The following is a 22,709-nucleotide window of genomic DNA, read 5'->3' on the forward strand; positions in this document are numbered from 1 at the left end:
TGTAATTCAAACTCTCCAGTCTCAGCAACATTTTTGTAAATTATTTTTGCATCCTTTTCTGTTTAATAACATCCTTCCTATCACAAGGTGACTAGGAATGTACACAGCACTCGAAATGTGGCCTTACCCATGTCTTGTACAGCTGTAACATGATGTCACAACTCCTGTACTCAGTGCTCTGTCCAATAAAGACAAACATGCCAAATGCCTTCTCCACCACGCTGTCTACCTGTGACACCACTTTCAAGGAACTAAGTACCTCACACCCCTAGGTCTCATTGTTCGACAACATTCCCCAGGGCCCTACCATTATCTGTGTATGTCCTGCCTGGTTTGTCTTACTAAAATGTAACACCTCACACTTACCTGCATTAAGCTTCATCTGCCACTCCTTGACCCACTGGCCCAGTTGATCAAGATCCCATTGTACTCTTAGATAACATTCTTCTCTGTTCACTGTCCCACCGATTTTAGTGTCATCTGAAAACTTACTAACTATGCCTACTATATTCTCAACCAAATCATTATATAAATGATGAACAACAGTAATCCTTGTGGTACACCACTGGTCACAGGCCTCCAATTTGAAAAACAACTCTCTACCACACCCCTCTGTCTCCCATCATCAAACCATTTTTGTATCTAATTGGCTAGCTCTCCCTGGATGCCACATAATTAATCTCACTAACCAGTCTACCAGGGAGTACCTGTCAAAGGCCTTCCTAAAGCCCATGTAGACAGCATCTACTACCCTGCCTTCATCTATTATCTTGATTACCTTTTCAAAAAAAATCAATCAAATTTGTGAAACACAATTTCCCATACAAAAATCCATACTAACTATCCCTAATCAGTCCTTGCCTTTCCAAATGCATGTAGATCCTGTCTCTCAGAACTCCTTCCAATAACTTATCCACCACTGACATCAGGCTCACTGGTTAGTAGTTCCCTGGCATTTCCTTGCAGCCTTTGTGAACTAATGACACAACATTAGCCATCCTCCAATCTTCTGGCACCTCACCCATGGCTGTTAATGACACAAATATCTCCATCAGAGCCCCCACAATTTCTTCCCATAATGTCTTGGTATACACTTGATCAGATCCCGAGGATTTATCTACCTTTTGCATTTTAAGACCTCCAACACCTCTTCTGTAGCGTGGACTCTTTTCAAGACACAGTATTTATTTCCCTGAGTTCCCTGGCTTCCATATCTTTCTCTATGGCAAATGCTGATGAGAAACATTTGGTTAAGACCTCACCCATCTCCTGTTGTTCAACACATAAAACCTCATTGATCTTTAAGAGGCCCGATTCTCTCCCTTGTTACTCTTTTGCCCTTAACATACTGTAGAATTTCTTTAAATTCTCTTTGACCTTATCTGTCAAATCTATCTCAAAATATCATTTTGCCCTCCTGATTTCACTCTTAAGGGTATTCCTACTTCCCCCCATACTCCCCAAGGGATTCACTTGATCCCAGCTGTCTATACACATGACATATGCCTCCTTCTTCTTCTTGACCAGAGCCTCAATATCCCTAGTCATCCAGTGTTCCCTACTCCTGCCAGTCTTGCCCTTCACTCTGAGAGGAACATGCTGGCCCTAAACTCTTGCTATCTTCCATCTAAAAGCCTCCCACTTGCCAACGTCCCTTTTCCAGCAAACAGCCTCCCCAGACAACTGAGAGGACTGCTTTCTCTCCACAAATACTACCAGACCGGCTGAGTTTCTCCAGTAATTTCTGTTTTTGTTGAAAATCTCCTTTTGCAGCCTGATGTAATGTTTTGTTTGATAATGCTTCCACAAAGTGCCTTGGATTGCCTTTATACAGAAGAATAAATTTTTGTTCTGAATTCAGAGGCATATACTGTATCATCATCCTGTATGATTCATTCCCAGGTGGAGCATTATGGTGAGGCCTCTGTTCAATTTTGATGGTAACATTTTCACAAAGGTAGTCCAAAAATAACCGCATACGTTGGCTGAAAAGAACCAACTATCTCTCTGTTGTGTGATTACTGTGGAAAGGTCATGGTCAGCCAAGTGCACAGTTGTGATGACCCAGTTGCAGGTTTCAATAGCAGAAGGACAAGAAGCAAATTGCTTTACAGTGAATTTGTATAAATTATTCACAATAATGAAAGGTGCAGAGACCTGTGAAGATAATTTTAAAAATCTATAAACTAAAAGTAAATAGGCACTTGAGAAGTAGTCATCATAAAAAGTAATTGACATTTAAAATAAGCCACCAGAGAATGCCATAAACTACAATTGAACTTACAGTTAAAGAGCAGAGTACCAGTTTTTCTGAATGAAGCAGAAGACGACAACTGGCCAACATTCCTGTCATTGAATTCATCAGGCAATAGGGCCACAATTTTCAAGGAGTGGGAAGGGCTCATTGCCTTAAACAAAATGGTGTCAGAGCCTCAATTCCAAGCCCTATTCACAAATCCAGCTTCCACTGTTTCACTGGATGGAAGGTACTCAGGGTAGCACTTTGCTCATCCACTGTTCATGGAGGCAGTTGCTCGTGTAAAATTACAGCTGTCTTCAAAGACATCTAATTTCATTTCTGCGATTTTCGAAACATGACTCATGGTACTTACATATTTGAGTAAAAGATTTAAATTTCCTGGAGTTATTTGGATATGTAATGTACACTTTCAAAGAGCTAAGGCACCATTTCATAGAGGTCAGGTGTCCTTTGGCAATGGTCAAGTAACCCTTTGGGATGGTTAAGTGTGGACTCGAATGTCTGTGAAAATATGGACAAGCTCTTTGGAACTGTAAATTCTCAGGCCCTTTAACATGTTGAAAAACAAAATCCAGGCTTTGTTAGGGGGGAAAGAATTTTTTTTTTCATTGTTTGTTAACATAATAACTATTACTGTTTGATTACTACAATAGGTCATCTTCGTCAAAGCAGAAGACAGAGAAAGTTCACAGTTTGATTGACAGCTATAAGAATCTACAAAGAGATAAAGTGTCTTGGAAGTAGGACTGTGAATGCAAATGTATGGATTTAATTGGGGATGAAGTTCCTGAATGATTTTTTTTCATAGGAAATAAAGTATTTAAAGATTTTTAAACAGTATCAATCAAATTTTTAAAAATATAACAATGTCCGCCACAAACATTTAGAACTTTATTTTTTAATTTCATCTTGGCTCCTAAGCTGTGGCCATGGTGGAAATTGGGGGCAAAAAACAGAAATTGCGAGGCAATTCGTTTCAGATCTTCAGAATCCGCAATTCTTTGTTTATGTTTTAGGAAACTGGGTGAGTTGGCATGGATGGTATAAAGCCAAAGGGTTGGCAAGAGTTGCCATTGTTTGTGAGGTGCTGTAAAGGACTATGGGATGAATGGGGAGTTAGTTTGGGTGAAGTTGGCATAGGAACTGTAAAAGATGTGTAGAGGGGTATCGGTTTGTATGGAAGATGTGAGGAATTGTGGGGGTAGCATAGATGGGAGATGAGGTGTGAGTGGAAGGTGAATGGGAGTGAAAGCATGAGAACTGCATTTGCTTTTATCAATTTTATCATAAATGGAACAATTTCTTAGGGTAGCAAAGCAAGTGTTTAAACAGTCATGTAAAAGCAAAATACTACAGGTGATGGAAATCTGATACAAACACAGAGAATGCTGGAGAAACTCAGCATGTCTGGCAGCATTTGGGATGGAATGGTGGCTCAGTGGTTAGCACCGCTGCCTCACAGTGCCAAGGACCCGGTTTCAATTCCAGCCTTGGGTGACTGTCTGTGTGGAATTTGCACATTCTCCCCGTGTCTGCGTGGGTTTCCTCCCACAATCCAAAGATATGCAGGTTAGGTGAATTGGCCATGCTAAATTGCCCATGGTATTAGGTGCATTAGTCAGGGGTAAATGTAGGGGAATAGGTCTGGGTAGGTTACTCTTTGGCGGGTCGGTGTGGACTTGATGGGCTGGTTTTCACATTGTTGGGAATCTAATCTGTAGAGATAGAAACCGAGTTAATGTTTCAGCTCCAGTATAACTCTTCTTCAGAACTGAAAGATGTTGGAAAATAGTTTTTTTTATACTTATGATAGAGTCAAATGGTGGTGGAGGACCAATGCAGAGCAGGAAGAAAATAGATATGCATTAAGGGTATAAATTAATATGTTAAAGAGAGAAAATTGATCCTTACTACTAAGTGCAAACTAAACAAGATACAAAAACAACATGGCTGTGGGGCTTGTGGGGGTGGGAGAAAGAATGTAAGAAAAGTATAGAACAGTCATAATGTGGTCAATTTCTAAAGTTATTGAGTTCAAAATTGAGATCTCCAGGCTATAAAGTACCAAGAGAGAAAATGAGGTGTTGTTCCTGAAGCTTGTGTTGTACTTAGTTTGAACATTGCAGCAAGCCCAGGACAGAAAGGTTGGCATGAGAGCAAGGTGGGCTTACAGAAATGGCAAGCAACTGGGAGGGAAGAGTCATTCCTGCAGACAAAACAGAGATGTTCCACAAAATGGCCACTCACTTCACTAGTGTAAAGGAGACTGCAAGGTGAGCAGCAAATACAGTAGACAAGGTTGGAAGGGGTAAGCTGCTTCACTGGCAAGGCATGTCTGGGGCCTTGGACAATGAGGAGGAAGGAGGTGAATGGGCACATGTTACACCTTCTCCAATTGCATGGAAAGATGCCTTGGAAGAGTGAGGAAGCATTAGGAGTGATGGTGGAGTAGACCAGAGTTTCACCAAGGGAACAGTTCCCGTGGAATGCTGACAGTGAAGGGAAGAAAAGGAAAGATATTTTTGGTTGTGGTATCCTGCTGGCCAAACAACAGTCCTGGCACCTGGCAGCCCCTATGAGTCATAGAGTCATAGAGATATACAGCAGGGAAACAGACCCTTCGGTCCAACTCGTCCAGATATCCTAACCTAATCTCTTCCCATTTGCCAGCACTTGGCCCATATCCCTCCAAACCCTTCCTATTCATATACTCAACCAGATGCCTTTTAAATGTTGCAATTGTATCAGTCTCTCTCACTTCCTCAGGCAGCTCATTCCATAAACGCACCACCCTCTGTGTGAAAAAGTTGCCCCTTAGGTCTCTTTTCTATCTTTCCCCACTCACCCTGAACCTATGCCCTCTAGTTCTGGACTCGCCCACCCAAGAGAAAAGACCTTGTCTGTTTATCCTATCCATGCCCCTCATGATTTTATAAACCTCTGTACAGTCACCCTTCAGCCTCCGATGCTCCAGGGAAAACAGTCCCACCCTATTCAGCCTCCTCCCTATAGCTCAACTCCTCCAAATCTGGCAACATCCTTGTAAATCTTTTCTGAACTCTTTTAAGTTTCACAACATCTTTCTGTTAGGAAGGAAACCAGAATTGCACGTAATATTCCAAAAGTGGCCTAACCAATGTCCTGTACAGCCGGAACACGACCTCCCAACTCCTGTACTCAATACTCTGACCAATAAAGGAAAGCATACCAAACGCCTTCTTCACTATCCTATCTACCTGAGACTCTATTTTCAAGAAACTATGAACCTGCACTCCAAGGTCTCTTTGTTCAGCAACACTCTCCAGGACCTTACCATTAAGTGTATAAGTCCTTTCTGATTTGCTTTCCCAAAATGCAGCACCTCACATTTATCTAAATTTAACTCCATCTGCCATTCCTCAGCCCATTGGTCCATCAAATCATGATCCCGCTGTAATCTGAGGTAACCCTCTTCGCTGTCCACTACACCTCCAATTTTGGTGTCATCTGCAAACTTACTAACTATACCTCCTATGTTCACATTCAAATCATTTATATAAATGATGAAAAGCAGTGGACCCAGCATTGATCCTTGTGGCACTCCACTGGTCACAGGCCTCCAGTCTGAAAAGCAGCCCTCCATCACCACCCTCTATCTTCTACCTTTGAGCCAGTTCTGTACCTAAATGGCTAGTTCTCATTTTATTCCCTGAGATTGAATCTTGCTAACCGGTTTCCCATGAGAAACCTTGTCGAACGCCTTACTCAAGTCCGTATAGATCACGTCCACATCTCTGCCCACAGCAATCTGCTTTGTTATTTCTTCAAAGAAATCAGAAAAGTTTGTGAGGTATGATTTCCCACCCACAAAGCCATGCTGACTATCCCTAATCAATCCTTGCCTTTCCAAATACATGTACATCCTGTCCCTCAGGATTCCCTCCAACAACTTGCCCACCACCGACGTCAGGCTGACTGGTCTATAGTTCCCTGACTTGTCCTTACCACCTTTCTTAAATAGTGGCACCACGTTAGCCAGTCTCCAGCCTTCCAGCACTTCACCTGTGACTATTGATGATACAAATGTCTCAGCAAGAGGCCCAGTAATCACTTCCCTAGCTTCCCACAGAGTTCTAGGGCACACCTGATCAGGTCCTGGGGATTTATCTACTTTTATGCATTTCAAGACATCCAGCACTTCCTCCTCAATGGACATTTTTCAAGAGGCTGGCACAGAATTGTTTCCAAAGGCTGTGGGCATGATCTCTGTTAGCAGCACCCCCTATTCTTTTCCTCTGACATGGGCAGCACAGTGGCACATGGCCCAGTGATTAGCACTGATGCCTCACTCTGTCATGGACCCGGTTTCGATTCCAGCCTCTGCTGAGAGTCTGTGCAGGATTTGCACATTCTCCCTGTGTCTGAGTGGGTTTCCTCTGGGTGCTTGGTTTCCCCCACAATCCAAAGCTATGCAGGCAAGGTGGGTTAGCCATGGTAAACACGGGGTTATAGGGATAGGGTGGGATTTGGGTCTGGGTTCGATGCTCTTTGGAGGGTTGGTGCAGACTCAATGGGCTGAATGGCCTCTATTTGCACTGCAATGATTCTATGGGTTTCCTTTCACCATGTCGTTTTTGTGGTGTCAGGAATTTGGCCTGTTCTACATGTGGTGATCTGATGTACATACCTTCAAAAAAGTATGCCTTAAATTACTGTCAATTGTAATTCTTTTGCTAAAGGAACATTTGCAATGTTTGTTTTAGCAGTAACAAGAACCTGACTTTGCATGATTACTTTCTACGTAGTTGCAAACATTTCGATTAAGTTATTTAATTGAAAAAAAGGGAGTTATAAGACATCAGCTGCAACAATAATGCATAATTCCAATAATAACAATGCGCAATGGAAAGCAGAACTGTACTTAATGGCATCTCTCATTTTGACAAGGTCTGACATTGACATTGCATTTGCACAAGTGCAAGGAGTTCTCCCTCTAGTGTTGTGACATGAATTAACTCAGTCCAGAAAATGCAGGGATGCTGCGAGATTTTACTGACTATTACTTTTTAATGTTCTCTCTTTGCATTCCTAACTTCCCTTTTAGTTTAATCTCTGTATTTTTAGATTAGATTAGATTACTTACAGTGTGGAAACAGGCCCTTCGGCCCAACAAGTCCACACCGACCCGCCGAAGCGCAACCCACCCAGACCCATTCCTCTACACTTACCCCGTCACCTAACACTACGGGCAATTTAGCATGGCCAATTCACCTGATTCTTGTAGAATTTCTGTGGTATTGCAATCTGAGTACCCAACATAAACTTCCCTTTTTTTCTGCCATATCCAAATGAGTAAATTCTTCACCATCCTTGCGACACACCCTTTTCCCTCTGCAGGAACATATAATTCCCTTTATCTCCTCCTTGAATGTATCTCACTTACTTTTAAATCTCCGTTTCCAGTCCACTTTTGTAAAATTACATCTCATCTTAGCAAATTGATCTTTCCTCAATTTAGAACCTTTAGTCTTGTCCTTTTTCGAGACTATGTGAAATCTAACTGATTTAAGATCATTGCCATTAAGCTAATCCTCCCTTTTCTTCCTGTCCAGCTTCAATCTCTGAAGCTATCTTCGATTGTCATGTCTATTGTTAAGCTATTATTAAAACAATTGTTAATTATTAAAATAACTAAAAAAAAATCTGGTCTCCCTCATATAGGGTGTTGTGAAACTTGAAAAAGTTCAGAAAAGATTTACAAGGACATTGCCAGGGTTGGAGGATTTGAGCTACAGGGAGAGGCTGAATAGGCTGGGACTGTTTTACCTGGAGCATCAGAGGCTGAGAGGGTGACCTTATAGAGGTTTATAAAATCATGAGGGGCATGGATTGGGTAAATAGACAATGTATTTTATCTGGAGTGGGGGAATCCAGAACTAGAGGGCATAGATTTAGGGTGAGAGGGGACAAATTTAAAAGGGACCTGAGGGGCAACTTTTCTACACAGAGGGTAGTGAGTATATAGAATGAGCTGCCAGAGGAAGTGGTAGAGGCTGGTATAATTCAAACATTTAAAAGATATCTGGATGGGTATATGAATAGGAAGAGTTTGGAGGGATATTGTCCAAGTGCTGAAAAATGGGACTAGATTAATTTAGGATACCTGGTCAGCATGGATGAGTTGGACTGAAGAGACTGTTTCTGTGCTGTACATCTCTATGACTCTAAGAGTCTATAAACTTTAAGGACTCTATGCTATCTATACTTTTTCACTGATTTTATTCCTGGAATAAACTGTATGATGTGTTGCCAATCATCACAGATCAATTGTATATTGGAGAAAATAGAATCCCTTTCAGTTCCAGAACATGGCAGAGTTGAAATGAGGCACTTTTCTTAAGATTAGATTCCCTACAGTATGGAAACAGGCCCTATGGCCCAACAGGTCCACATTGACCCTCGGAAGAGTAACCCACCTGGACCCATTCCCGTACATTTACCCTTGACGAATGTACCTAACACTATGGGTAATTTAGCATGGCCAATTCGCCTGACCAGCACATCTTTGGATTGTGGAAGAAAACCCACGCAGACACGGGGAGAATGTGCAAACTCCACACAGACAGTCACCCCAGGTCAGAATCAAACCTGGGTCCCTTGTGCTGTGAGGTAGCAATGCTAACCGCTGAGCCACCATGCCACCCTCAAACTTTAACCAATGTCTGTACCATCAATAGCATTCTGCACAATGGGGAAGCCTGCAATCCTTTCAAATGTACATGCCTACTTGGCCAACTTACCGTTAGCAAAATGGAGCAATGGATCTGTCTTTTGCACAGAGAATCTCAGTGATTGCCTTTCAGCAGCAGTGAGCTGCAAATGGTGAGGTATTGCGAATATCTGCATTCCAATGGGAGCCAGATTAGCAGCATTTTCACCATCACAGGCACTGGTAAGGCAGCCCTTGCTCTGCACCCAGGTTGGAGTTGAGACAACAACGATGGCAGAGTTCAATGAGGACCTCTGTAGTGAAGTGGAGTCATCTCAAACGTTGGTTGTTCCTGAGGTTCAGTTAAAAGATTTTCTCTTTTCTTTGCCCAGACGGTACTCAATTCTCAAGCAGTAGAGCTAAATGTTTGCCTTGTTAAAAGAGCTGATAGTTGCAAAGGAGTTAACGTTGAAATTCGATCCAAACCCCTGATGAAGATACACAGTTTTTAGGTGGAGAGGAAGCAGCCTCACATGAGGCCCCTGTGGAAATTAATGTGTCATCTTCGTTTGGCGTGCTTGCCTTCATTGCTCAGACCATTGAGGATAGGACTTGGGACATCATGTTGTGGTTGTACAGGACATTGGTGAGGTCACTGGTGGAGTATTGTGTATAGTTCTGGTCGCTCTGCTATGGGAAGGATTTACTAAATTGGAGAGGATGCAATAAAGATTTATAATGATGTTACTGGGATGAAAGGGTTTGAGTTGAAAGGAGAAGTTGGATAGGCTGGGGCTTTTTTCACTGGAGCATAGGAGTTTGAGGGGTAACCTGAGAGAAGTTTATGAAATCATGAGGGACATGGAGAAGGTGAATAACAAAGGTCTTTTCCCTGGGGTTAGTGAGTTCAAAAGTAGAGGGCATAATTTTAAGGGGAGAGGAGAAAGATTGAAAAGAAACATTTTCACACAGAGGTTGGTCCATATGTGGAATGAACTGCTAGAGGAAGTGATAGATACAGGTACAGTTACAACATTTAAAAGACACTTGGACAGATACATGAATAGGAAAGGTTTAGAGGGATTTGGGCCAAACATGGGCAAATGGGGCTAGTTTAGCTTGGGAAATTTGGTTCACATGGATGAGTTTGACAGAAGAGTCTGTTTCCATGCTGTAAGAATCTATGACTGTATCACTGGCTCCCGATAGTCTTCGTAATTGCATTGAAATTGCAATGTAACTTGTAGTTCCTGCTTGTATGCAGTAAGCTCCATCCTGTTGTGTAAGACACTAGTGGTTTATCATTCGATGCTGCTCATTAGATAAACCCTTGGGCTCAGTCGAGAGAGGAGAATCCATTCAAAGCTATGTGTTCAGAATGGAGGGGTGAAGACCTCTCCAACTCCCATCCATCTCTCTAACCTCCCACACAATGTTTGGTGCTGAGAACTGGAATGTGTAACTTGGAAGCTGGGTCCTGAATACTGCTCACCGACTGAGGTCCTGCAACAGGAGCTGAAGAGTAGAGTGGGCTGCCATGCTGGGCCCCTGAAGAAGAAAATATCAGTGTTGTTCCTGCCGATACTGGAAACCTGTGGACTACTGGTGGGAGAGAACAAGGCAGACAAACAGACAGACAGACAGAAGGGGACAGTCAAGGTTACATGACCACTGAACTGCTAGCTCACTGACTTGAAAGCAGAATGAAGAGAAAGAAAATGTTGAGTGGAAGATTTTTGCAAAACTTTCTCATCAGGATTTGGATGCTCTCTGCATCTTTTCTGCGTTTTTGCTGCAGAAAGAGGGTGTCAGGAAGGGAAGAGCAGAAGTAGAGTCATAGAGGTCTACAACACGGCAAAAGGCTCTTTGGCTCATTGAGTCTCCACCAATCAAAAACAATAACTATCTGAATCTCATTTTCTAGCACTTGGTTCATAGCCTTGTATACCTTTGTGACACAAGTGCATATCTAAACATTTCTTAAAGGTTATAATGGTTTCTGTCTTTAACCACCCATAAGGCAGTGAGTTCCAGATTCCCAACACCTTCTGAGTGAAAATTCTCTCCTCACATCCCTTCTAAATATCCCACCCCTTATCTTGAATCCATACCTCCAGTCCTTGATCCCTCCACCAACAAGACATGCTCTTTCCTGCCTATTCTATCTATGTTTTATATGTCAATCATGTATTGAGAGGTGGCACAGTATTGTTTAGCATTGCTGCCTCACAGAACCAGGGACTCTGGCTTGATTCCAGCCTCTGGCAACTGTGTGAAGTTTGCACATTCTCCCCATGTCTGCATGGGTTTCCACTGGGTGTTCCTCTTACAGTCCAAAGATGTGCAGGTTAGGTGGATCAGTCAAGGCTAAACTTTGAATTATTGCAATTGGGCTTGGGGGCTGGGTCCGTGTGAGATAACCCTTGGAGGGTTGCTGCAGACTTGGTGTCCTCATTCTGCACATTAGGAATTCTATTCTATTCTGCATGTTTCCCCCTACCACACCTCTGTCTCCTCTGCTCTGAAGGAGCATAATTATGTGTGTATGTATATTGTGGAAAAACTTGGATTAACAACCCTTCATGGGCCAGTGAAAGGTGCTCACTGAAGATTGGGCTATTTCAATTGAATTCCTCCTGAAGAGACCTTTGGGAGATTGAGTGAATGCCTGAATAGTCCTAATTATTCAGGTGAAGACGGTCCTTCCCCTCTGGAGGAGAAGACCAGACGCAAAGCGACCTATCCCTCCAGAGGTCTTCCCTGCACCTGCTTGTAACCATCAATTCCCTCCCTCTGTCAACCAATGTAGTTTCTCTCTCTATTTCCATCTCTCTCTGACTGGGAGAAGATTATTGGTTTTCACTTTACATTCTTCAAAACATTATTTTTCAAAACAGGAAATGTTCATTGCTAGCCAAGATGGCAACTCCATTTGTGCTAGGTCAGGACCCTCCAAAACCTATGGGAGAAGTACCAGCTTCTTCCACTCCTACTATCCCCATGACTCTATTGGAAATAATTCCATGAGAGCCAGTATCTCATCACTAAGTCACTCTTCATTGTAAATGATAGTGCATAGTACATGACTCTGACCCAGCTAGCACACAGCCAGCTCCTAGAGTGACCAGAACCTCTGACACTCCTGCTTAGGTCTGTCAGCCAGGGCTCCCTGACTGGACCAGATTAACAGCCCTAATCAGGAATTTTATATTCTACGACCTCCACCTGGCTGACCTCGTTCTAATCACTACACTGTCAACCTTTCACTTAGTGATGGGAAAATGAGGTGTTAGAGCTATATTTGGCTTGAAGAGACTATTGAGGCTTGTGTGAAACCATGGCTAGTATTGTCAGTCCTTCATCCAATGTTCCAGCCTCAAGAATGTACAAGGGAAGTTGTGTTATTCCTTAGGACCAAGCAGGCAGGCTTTAGAGAAAGGGCTTACTGTATATGGGATGTTCCTGCATTACATATTATTGTACGTCCTGCCTTTCATTCTGTTGGCTCTGCTCCTCCCCCAACTTCACAACTGGGTGATCACCTCTGCTTGATCTCAGCTAGGCCAGCATATACAATGTTTACTCCATCCTGCACAAAGTCTTATTGTTTCTCAAAGGCAAGGGGTTGGGGGGGGAGGCGGGGGAAGATTATGGTGAAGTAAGAAAATACCTGACTACTGTGTCTTTTAAGATGGTGGGGGGCATTAAATGCCAGGTCCACACAGAGGAAGAGGCTATTTGAGGATAATTAGAGGCACTCACACCTTAAAGACTATCAAAGCCACTCAGGATGCACCCCCACACCTCTCTCCCACTGCAAATATGGCAAGGAGACTTACTCCAACTGCCAGTGAGTTTGGGACAGAATGTCATGGGGAAGAATGGAGCTGAAGGAAGCAAAACATTTGGAGGCAGCAGCTCCAAGTGGCCCCCCTTCTGGCCTTGAGCCTGTGCTCCCCCTCCCCCTGACGACACCTTTGTGTATGTGTGTTGTATCAGGACATGGACACAATATGGCACTAGGCCTGTCAAATCAGCACATGATCCTGAGCCTCACTATGGGCCTGTCGAGTCAGCATGTGACCCTGAGGCCCACACTTTTTAGCCTATTGACTCAGCACATGACCCTGAGCCCCATTCTGGACCTGTAAAGTAAGCAAATGATCCTGACTCTGGAACCCACATATCCATGGGGTAAAAAGAAAATGGAGTGGGGGGGATAAGTTGGGAGGGGGACACAGGTGGCATGTGTTGAAATGGAGTTCTCACTTACTCTTTATCTCGTCTGGAAAATATACAAGTTGAGGAGCTCATAAGCAAGATCAACCCCATCTCTGACAAGGCAGCGGTGCCCCTTGATGGGGGAATCAGTGGATGGCTAACCTTTGTTGCTGGGATACAGTCAACAGGCTATTGGTCACTTGTATGATTTACATTTTCTTTCCAGTCTATTAGCTCAGCTCAGAAAGCTTCTGGTTTGGATTGGAATAAGAAGCAGCAGTTTAAAACATTACTCAATGGGCTGAAGTCCTCCAAGGGAGTAAATGGAAGTTTGTTTATATTGTTGGGCGTTATGACAGGAGAAGGAACATCTTTAAACATTAAGCAGTAGCTAATATGAGCAAGTCATTTAGTTTATTTTCAGTTAAAACCTTCGAAGTTCAAATCAAAAGAGACCTACCTAAAATCAGTGGTAAGAATAGTTTCTCCCAGTCAAAGGGGTTTGTTGGAATAGTTAAAGGGACATGTAACCTCAGTATAAGGTTTCATTTTGTGAAAACCTCCAGACCAGGAGTGTTTGGTTAGGAATAGCATTGGCTATTCAAAGCTGAGAAAATCTAAGAAGCAGCTAAGGCAGCCGACAGATCAGATTAGGAAGGGAATGATCTCTTGATTTCGATTAACTGTATATTGATGGTATTGAGGAATAGGTGAGATTATAATTTGCTGTGTGAAATATTTTCAACTGTGATACAGTAGGTTTTAATGAAATTCATTAAATTTAAATGCATCAATTTCTTTTGTGATTTGGCTTTTGTTTCAATTCCCCGTAGGAACTGAATTATATTAGTTAATAATTAGACCCTAATTATATTTGATTTGTTTATTTTAAAATAGTAGAAATGAAGACTGGTAGCAGCACTGTACATCAACCACGAATCATCAGTGGTTGGTACTGTAACATAAATACAGTGATCAGTGATGAGCACTACGTAAATATGTCAAGGTAACAATGGCAAAAACTTTGTCACTGAAGAAAATAATTTTAGAAGAAAAGCAATTTGTCACGTTCGGAAGATGGTTGCTTTAAGAGTGAGTCAGCAGCCTCAAATAGTTGAGGACGGAAGCAACACTCAATATTGCTTGCAAGACATAGGTTTTAAAGAGCTGTGGAAAAAGGGATTTATTTCAAGTTTGGCTGACTTATATGGAGTGGTTTCTGTAAAAGAGACCATTGAAAGTCAGCTGTGGGCATTGATGATTTCTTTCAACTGCCTTTCCATGATTCCTAAGAACAAACTGAGTTTGAGAAAAGCTTGCTATGAACATCCTGCCATTTCTGGAAAAGAACACCTTGTACATCAATGCAGGGTGAAACCTATTTATTCCTTCAGAAATTATTGAAAGAACATCTCAAGGTTGTGTTTCCCAAACAAATTGAATCTGCAGGACTTCACAGATAACCGTGTGTGATTTTAATGAATTGAATCTACATCCTGGAACATCAAAGTTAAGGACTCCAGAATATCCAATGCTTTATGCTTATGCCGTCAATAGTAATCTATTGGCCAAAGTCTTAGGGAAAACCAATCTCTGCAGACAAATCAGACTTTTTTTTTCCCCTGATGTGTATGTTTCTGTTACATGTGTGTCTTGGGGTTATTTAGATAGAAACGCATTTATACTTCTGTATTCCTAACTCTGTGTGTTTACCAATCATTGCATCATTATTTAATAAGCTTTCCTTTGATAACAAATCCATAGTTTATTAAGAATCCTGTTTGACAGAATATTTTGTTTAAAACCTGATATAGATGAGATATTTAATTGGTCAACTCAGTAACTAGAGAAAGTATTTTCATTTGACGTTGCGATCTTTGGATTCATGGGATGAGAATGATAGGACACATGTCCAGCCTCAGACATAATTAAAAGTGGAAGGTCATAGTGGGATACTCAACAAGGACATTGTTTAATTAGAAATGTGATGGCAATAATTGAATATGATAAACAGAGTTTCTTGTGCATTATTACATCAAAATGGCTTTGGCAGTAGTTCTAGAAGTAGAAGATTTATGAAGAGTAATCAATGGTAGACTATTTGAATTGGCTAGAAAGTCAGAGTTAGAATTAACAGTAGGAACTTGCAAGTAGTTGAGGTAATAGCACAACAGTTGTAATTTGAAGAACAGCAAAACAAACTTGATGCAGAGTCTATTGCATTAGTGAGAATTCAATTGCAGATGAAGCAGCGTGAAGTAAAATTGGAAATAAAAATTAAAAAGTCTGAATTTGGGGGGAGAAAAGAAAGAGAAAGGACATTTTAGGCAAGAGAAAGTACAGAGTGAGACACAGAGAGAGAGAGAGAGATAAAGAGAGAACACAAGCTTGAAAGGCTGAAACTAAAAGCAGGTAAATGACTCCAGGGAATGTTCTGATACAGATTGAGTGTTATTCAAGATCCACTGCGGGGGTGGGGAATGTTGGGTGGTTTGGTCAAATTAGTGAAATTCCTCCCAACAGTTGGTGAAAAGGGCTCTGGGGCATATTTTTCATTTCTTTTGAAAATACAGCTAAGTACGTGAAGCAGCAAAAAAATAACTGGGCATTGCTTGTGCCAAGCTAATAGGCAAGAAAAGCTTCTGACATTTATGATTCGCTTTCTGAGGAAATGTCTTTAAATTAAGAAGTGCCTATAAAAGCAGTTCTCAGTGCATACCAGTTGATCCCTGAAGCTTGCAGGCAGGAATTTTGAAATATCCCAAAGCAGCCTGGGCAGATCTATATAGGATTTATGGGAGTGAGTCTCAATAACTTTGACTGCTGGCTGTGGTATTAATGATCAAGCCAGCACCTCCGGGGTATGAAATACTAGAGAGGTAATTTTCTCAGAAGAATTTGAAAAATCATTCCCTCCAATGGTAAGAAGTGACAGATAAAACCAGCAGTTTGCAGCAGCAAGACAGGCAGTGGAACTAGTTGATAATTGTGAACTGGTCGACAAATTCAAACCATTTTACCATCAGCTCTATAGGCCTGAGAATAAAAGTTGGGATGATAAAAGGTGAGAAAATCATCAGGGATGAGAAAGGACAGCTGGGAATGCCTGACGACCTCTCCGTCAGCTCAGCAAAGAAGGTGATGAGGGTAGATGTCATGTCCAAAAGCTTAAAGGTGTCCACTGTCACTAGCTGGAAGCCATTAGTTAAAGCCATAGGATTTATACAAGGTCAGTTCAGAGAATGGAACTCTGACTGCAGCAGAGACCAAGTATAATCACTGTTGTTAATAGAGACAACTTAAACAAGGTAACTGTGATTTGAAAAGAATTCTTGTCCAAAGGAAAAAGTCCTAACTCATGAAATGAGACAAGTACGTTTTCGTAAAAAGCATTAGCAGAATTTTTATCCTACTACCTTTATATTGAGTACACCTACAGCATGACCTAATGTTTGAAATGGTAACTGTTAGGATCGTCCATGGTTTACCCATGGACAAAGCTAACTTATCCCGTGAGAATAATTAGCCAGGGATAAAAGCTGTAATTTTTCCAATAGAAAGTGAAGTCAAGGAAACAGAACAGTTACATGAAAGAGGCTTCAGGAATTTTTCCTGTATTATTAGTGACCAGAGCAATTGTTAAACAAAGTACATTGTCAGAGATCAAGTTGGTAACACAGACGTCTGGTTTTCTGAAAACTGTTAGGGATTGGGATAACCTGAAGGAACTGTTCAAAAATGTCCTCTCTGACTGTGGCTCAGCCACAATGATCCAGAATTAAGTTGAAGCTGAGAGAGTACTGGACATGCTTATAGTAGACCAGGTCAGAATCCAGAAAACTGAAGCACATGGAATTCAATATTTATGTTGGCCTGGTCTTCACACAGCTATAAAATATACCACATGTGCCAGGTAATTTACAGTAAAATGGGTACCTTTAATTTTCACTCCTAATTTTTGAGGAAACATTTGGGACGGTGTTGGTGAATGTGTAGGATCTTAACAGAAGTGGGCGACATGGTGGCTCAGTGGTTATCACTGTTGCCTGACAGCGCTAGGGACCTGGTTCGATCTCAGCCTTTGGCGACTGTCTGTGTGGAGTTTGCACATTCTCCCCGTGACTGCGTGGGTTTCCTCCAGGTGCTCTGGTTTCCTCCCACAATCCAATGATGTGCAGGTTAGGTGAATTGGTCATGCTAAATTGCCCATAGTGTTCCGATTGTTAGGTGCATTAGTCAGGGTAAATGTAGAGTAATAGGGTAAGGGAATGGGGCTGGGTGGGTTACTTTTCAGAAGTTTGGTGTGGATTTGTTGTTTCCATACTGTAGGGTACCTCTGAGAAAACCAAAGTAGGATGCCAATGTATCCTTACTATTATGGATGTAACTACTCAATTCGCTGATGCCTTTCCCTTGAAAACACTCAGCAATAATTGAATAGTAGTAATCCAGTTTTTTATTTGGTATGGATTACCAATGGATAGCAAGTTCCAATTTCACATCTAAAGCATTGTAGCAAGTTATGAGCAGCCTGTGTATAAATACAGTCACAGTCTTTTGCCTATCATTTAGAGATACGAGGAGCTTTAGAAAGGTACGTTCAAACTCCAAACAAATGATGAGTAGGGTACACTGTCATGAATATCCTCATGATTGGGACAAAGGACTAGAAGTTACTTTGTTTCCCATATGAATAAGTCAAGTCATTTTAGTCCTTTGGAATTAGTTAATGGCTGTGAGGTAAGGGAAATGTATGAAAATCAAAGAAAGATTTTAGGACTATAGTCTCACATGAATGACTCTTCTTATGTATCTGTGTTAGTTAAGTAACACTGGATATTCGAGAGGGTTAGGCTTAATGCTTTGATATGTAGAGGCAGAAAAGTGAAAAGATCTACTAAGGTTTACTCATGGAATTTAGAGGAGTTTGTAGGGCCAAACAAAAATGTACAACTTCAGCCATACACAATGTGGAGAGAGGAGAATCCTCTTCTATAAAACATCATCCTTATCACTTCGGATAGAGATTCAGATTCAGGTGAAAATAGAAATCTAATATATGTTGAAAACTACCCAATTGAACCTAGTCAAAGCAGTTGGAGTTCCCCAGTAGTGTTAGTGCCTAAATCTGATGGTTCAACCATTTCTGCATCTACTACAGAAAGATCAATGCAGACTCCTACCCGATATCTTGCTTGGAAGACTGTATTGATGGGTCGGCAGTGCCAGATTTTATAACGAAACAAATTTGTTTAAAGGGTGCTGGCAAGTTCCTTTATCAATGTTGTGTGATTCCATTAACACGGTTGAAACCTGTAAAACATGTAGCACTTACACATTACAAAATGGATTAAATCTTTGAAAGAAATAGAGAAACAGCACCAAGATGCTATACATGTGAAATAGCTTTAAAGGGATACACGTTAATCATCACATTAAGAAGAAATGGAAGAAGAGATAATGCTTCTAAAAAAATACAATGGCGGAGAAACTCAAAGAGAATGCAAAATTTGACAAATAAAATTAGAATCCTGCAGACATTAGAATTCTGAAACAAGAATAAAACATTTTGGAGAAACTCAGCAGGTCTGGCAGCATCTGCAGAAAGAGCAACAGAGTTAATATTTCAAGCCTGAGGTGACACTCCTTCGGGACTAACTCTGTTAGCTGTAGAATCCTTCAAAATTAAAGACTAACTCTCCAGGCTGAACAAGCAAGTACACTGTTGTATTCAGTAGGTCCTACTGATAAATCACCAAAATATAAAAGATGGCACAGATTCATTGAAGAAGTTCTAACAGTTTTTGATATTTGGCTCAATCTGAAATTACATAAGATTCTTGACAGAAAAAGGGTTTAACAGTAGATTTCAGTGTCCGGGGATTCCATGGATAGTTTCATGAACTACCCCCATCCCTGCTGAGATTACCTTGAAAGATTCTCTTTTTCAACCTCTCCCCTCGCCTGTGGTTTGGTGCCCCTCATGTTAAATCACCACCAGTCATCTCTCTCTAATGAGAGAGCAGCCCTATCGTCTGGTAAGACTATGGTGACTTGATTTGAGTCATGAATTACCTCCACAGATCAGAAGCAAATTGTGACATTAGAGTTTCGAAATCAGAATTCATTAGAGGCAGCATTATTGTTGGAATTGTTGACAAGTCCTTGCCAGACTTATCACAGTGCAGGGAAAATTTGACTTTGAACAAAGCTATTCAAACTGTGCCAAATGCAGAAGCCAAGAAAATTCACAGGGAACTCCTGAGGAAAGGACAACATCACAACAGGAGAGCAACAGAACCTACCCATTTTATAAAGGTGCAAACATTCTATGTGACGAGCTGTCAAAAAAGGTATATAAAACAGCAGATGCTAAGTGTCAGTGTTGTGGAACAAAAATACCTCATGTGCACAGCGTCCAAGGGAATCTTGCATCTGTAAAGCTAAAGACCACTTCCAGGAGTAGCACAGAGTAGCAAAAGTGGTGGTGTTTAAAAATGCAAAGAGCTCAACACAGTACAGCATCCACCATTGGAAACAATATGAGAGGTACTGCTCAGGGAAATTGGTGATCCAACTGACATGAATGTAATAGAACTTATGGATGTCAATGGGCGTTCCATTGATTTTTAAGTTTGATACAGGTGTGAGTGCCTCTGTCCTATCAAATCAAATACCATGGCTACAGAAACAGAAATAAGTTTAAAAAGATAAAACAACATGATAAGATTCAAATAACCTGCAAGTACAAGGGTGTAAGTAATACTGTAAACACAAAGAGCATAATAGTGTTGAAAATGCTTATGTAATTCACAATAAATACTTCTCACGTTCAGTTAGCATGTTTGTTTAGGCCTCAAATTCTTAGAAAGCAGAAGGAGTTCAACAACATCCAAGAAAATGATTTTCCAGGAACAAATCATTCAAGATGCAACTGGTAGAAGGTTTTATTGGGCTTTCTAAACCCATGGTGAAACCCAAGAAAAAATAATCTATTGGGATTGGTATTGGAGAATTGTTTCATACTCCCCACTGGAGGGAAGTTTTACACTTTGCCCGTGTTATTGAATTGTTCTTAGTTCCTATCATCACTGAAGGGCATTCAGATGACAACAATCAGCAAAATTTGCCAAATAGGCAAATACTAAGAACAAGAATGAGTCGTACACCCCAATTAACCTCACTGAGAAATCTTTAACTGAAGTTGTTCAGACAGCTAACGACCCATTGATATGGCAGATTTGATTCAGATGCATGATGATAAACCAATACAACTTCAAACTCAACATTTCATTTCTTCATCTTTCAAATAAGAATTATCAGTGACAAGGAAAACCTGAGGTAAGCAGCAGTGCTATGGTGCCATGTGAAGAACAGCAGACAGGTACAAGATTGGGATAATTTAAAAGGTAGGTGATGGTACCTGTGACAGATGGAAGGCAGTGATCAACTTAGGTGAGCAATTCACTGAGGTAAGTAAATGCTGGGCAGTGTAGGCAGATTAACCTAATGACCTCGAGGAAGGACAGTCAGTAGTTTTTTAAAGGCCAGAGGCCATGAAGGAAATCCAGATAATCACGTAATATCAGTTGCATAGAGTGATAGAGATGTACAGCATGGAAACAAACCCTTCGGTCCAGTGTATAAATCACAGATGGTGCAAACAAATTGTATCATAAAGTGCATATAAAAGCAGAAGGGCAGATACAATCAGAAGAATGGCAGCATAAGCCACAAGGCTTGTGACATCCACGAGATATAGGATACAAAATACAGTTTACTCTTGCATGAAATAGTTGACTTTAATTTTTATTTTTTAATCAATGTTGCATGCAAGCATTTTAATGTAAAAATGTTTAAATATGTTATTTTGAACTGGAGCTGGCAGAGCTTGATTCTGAGACCTCTCCTATGCTGCATTGGTACAAGCTTGAATAAAGTCAAAAAGGAATTCCTGATAATAGTTTATGCTCAGAACGTTGACCGTCCTGCTGCACGGATGCTGCCTGACCGGCTGTGTTTTTCTAGCACCACACCCTTTGACTCTGATCTCCAGTATCTGCAGTCCTCACTTTCTACAAGGTTGAATAAAGTCTGCAATGTTACAATCCACTCAGACCGAAGACTCAATTTGTGCAATTCTCTCCAACCCCTTACATGAAGATGTGAAAATGTCTATTTACCAGGAAGGTATCTACACTGGACTACTGATGATGTCCAACCAACTCAACAAGTCAAACTACAGAGTTTACTGGCTTCAACATAGATATACAAGCAGACTGCAAGTAAAGATTTCCTTAAACTAAACCAATAAACTTTATGCAACTCCATGGAAGCCAGAGCAATTTTCACAGCTTCAGAACATAATCTAAAATTAGAAATTTCATGATCTAAAAAATCCAGGATACAGTGAGAAAACAGATATATTTTTCAACAGAGCAGATGTCTTCCATGATGGACTTCCATGAGATTAAACATGTTACAGGGCAACTACTTGAATAAAGTTCCTCTGCAAAGCAAACTCAGGAGATTAAGGGTCCTCCAGATGACTTATTGGACCTGCTACTGGATTTAGTAGGAGTAACACTCTCGCTGAAGAACAGTAAAGAGATAAAAGATCCTCCAGCAAAGAAATGATTGATAGAATGAATGTCAACCATTCTCCAGCCAAAGACTGACCAACCTTCCAAGTGTGAAGGGAATATGTTCTGGAAGAACTGTTTAATCTTCAGACCACCTGAAATTGTGAAGTCAGACACTTGGAGGGTGAAGGGCTAGTGATGAATATTAATGTCATTTTATATTTCTGAATGTATAAATATTAACTATGGGAAAAATGCTTGTGTTGCAGAAGTAGCATAAGGTAATGCTTCTGAATGAATTAGTATTGAAACTTCATTAAGCTCCACCCAATCTCTACCCATATCATTCATTCTTTGGGTAGAGAACAGTCCTGATGGAAGCTGATGAATCATCTTGACTCCTATCTTTACAGTTATACCTAATAAGTCAATGTAACTTGTACCCATTGCTATCATCCAGGAAAATATGTCTTATTGTGTAAAACAAATGCCTCTTCTTGTGAAGTCTCTTTGGTGGTTTATCCTTGAAATAGATACAACTATAGTTCAGAACAGAGAGGAGGATTTTTGGCAGCACTCTAGCCCAAATATAAGTCTCCAGTGGTTGATATAACAACATATGGCATGCCCAGCTATCACAGATAGCATAGACACCACATTCAATTAAAATAAAATAGCAAGAGAAGATACAACATCAACTTTAACTTGAACAGAAATAATGCTGATCGTGGATTTAAGATTTTTTTTAATTCACTTGTGGGTCATGGTTATCACTGGTTGGCCACATTTATTGCCCATCCATAAATGTCCTTGAGAAAATGGTGGTGAGCTGCTTTCTTGGATGGCTGTAGTTCATGTACTGTAGGTAGAGCCACAATGCCCTTATGGAAGCAGTTCCAGGAATTTTATCCAATGACACTGAGGGAATGGTGATATATTTCCAAGTCAGGATTGTGAG

General features: G+C 41.0%; 1 long non-coding RNA gene across 1 annotated transcript in view; it reads right to left on the bottom strand.

Annotated features, from left to right (window-relative positions):
- The window catches only part of LOC148149862 (uncharacterized), a 72,513-nt gene that overhangs the window by 11,598 nt on the left and 38,206 nt on the right, over positions 1 to 22,709 (bottom strand). The window contains exon 2 of the long non-coding RNA XR_015757149.1: positions 18,353 to 18,482. This is a non-coding gene — a long non-coding RNA (uncharacterized LOC148149862). The remainder of the gene's footprint in view (positions 1 to 18,352; positions 18,483 to 22,709) is intronic.

This window comes from Chiloscyllium plagiosum, unplaced genomic scaffold (genome assembly GCF_037043375.1).
Source record: "Chiloscyllium plagiosum isolate Xiang-an unplaced genomic scaffold, Cpla_swu_hap1 HiC_scaffold_5, whole genome shotgun sequence".
Classification (NCBI taxonomy): domain Eukaryota; kingdom Metazoa; phylum Chordata; class Chondrichthyes; order Orectolobiformes; family Hemiscylliidae; genus Chiloscyllium; species Chiloscyllium plagiosum.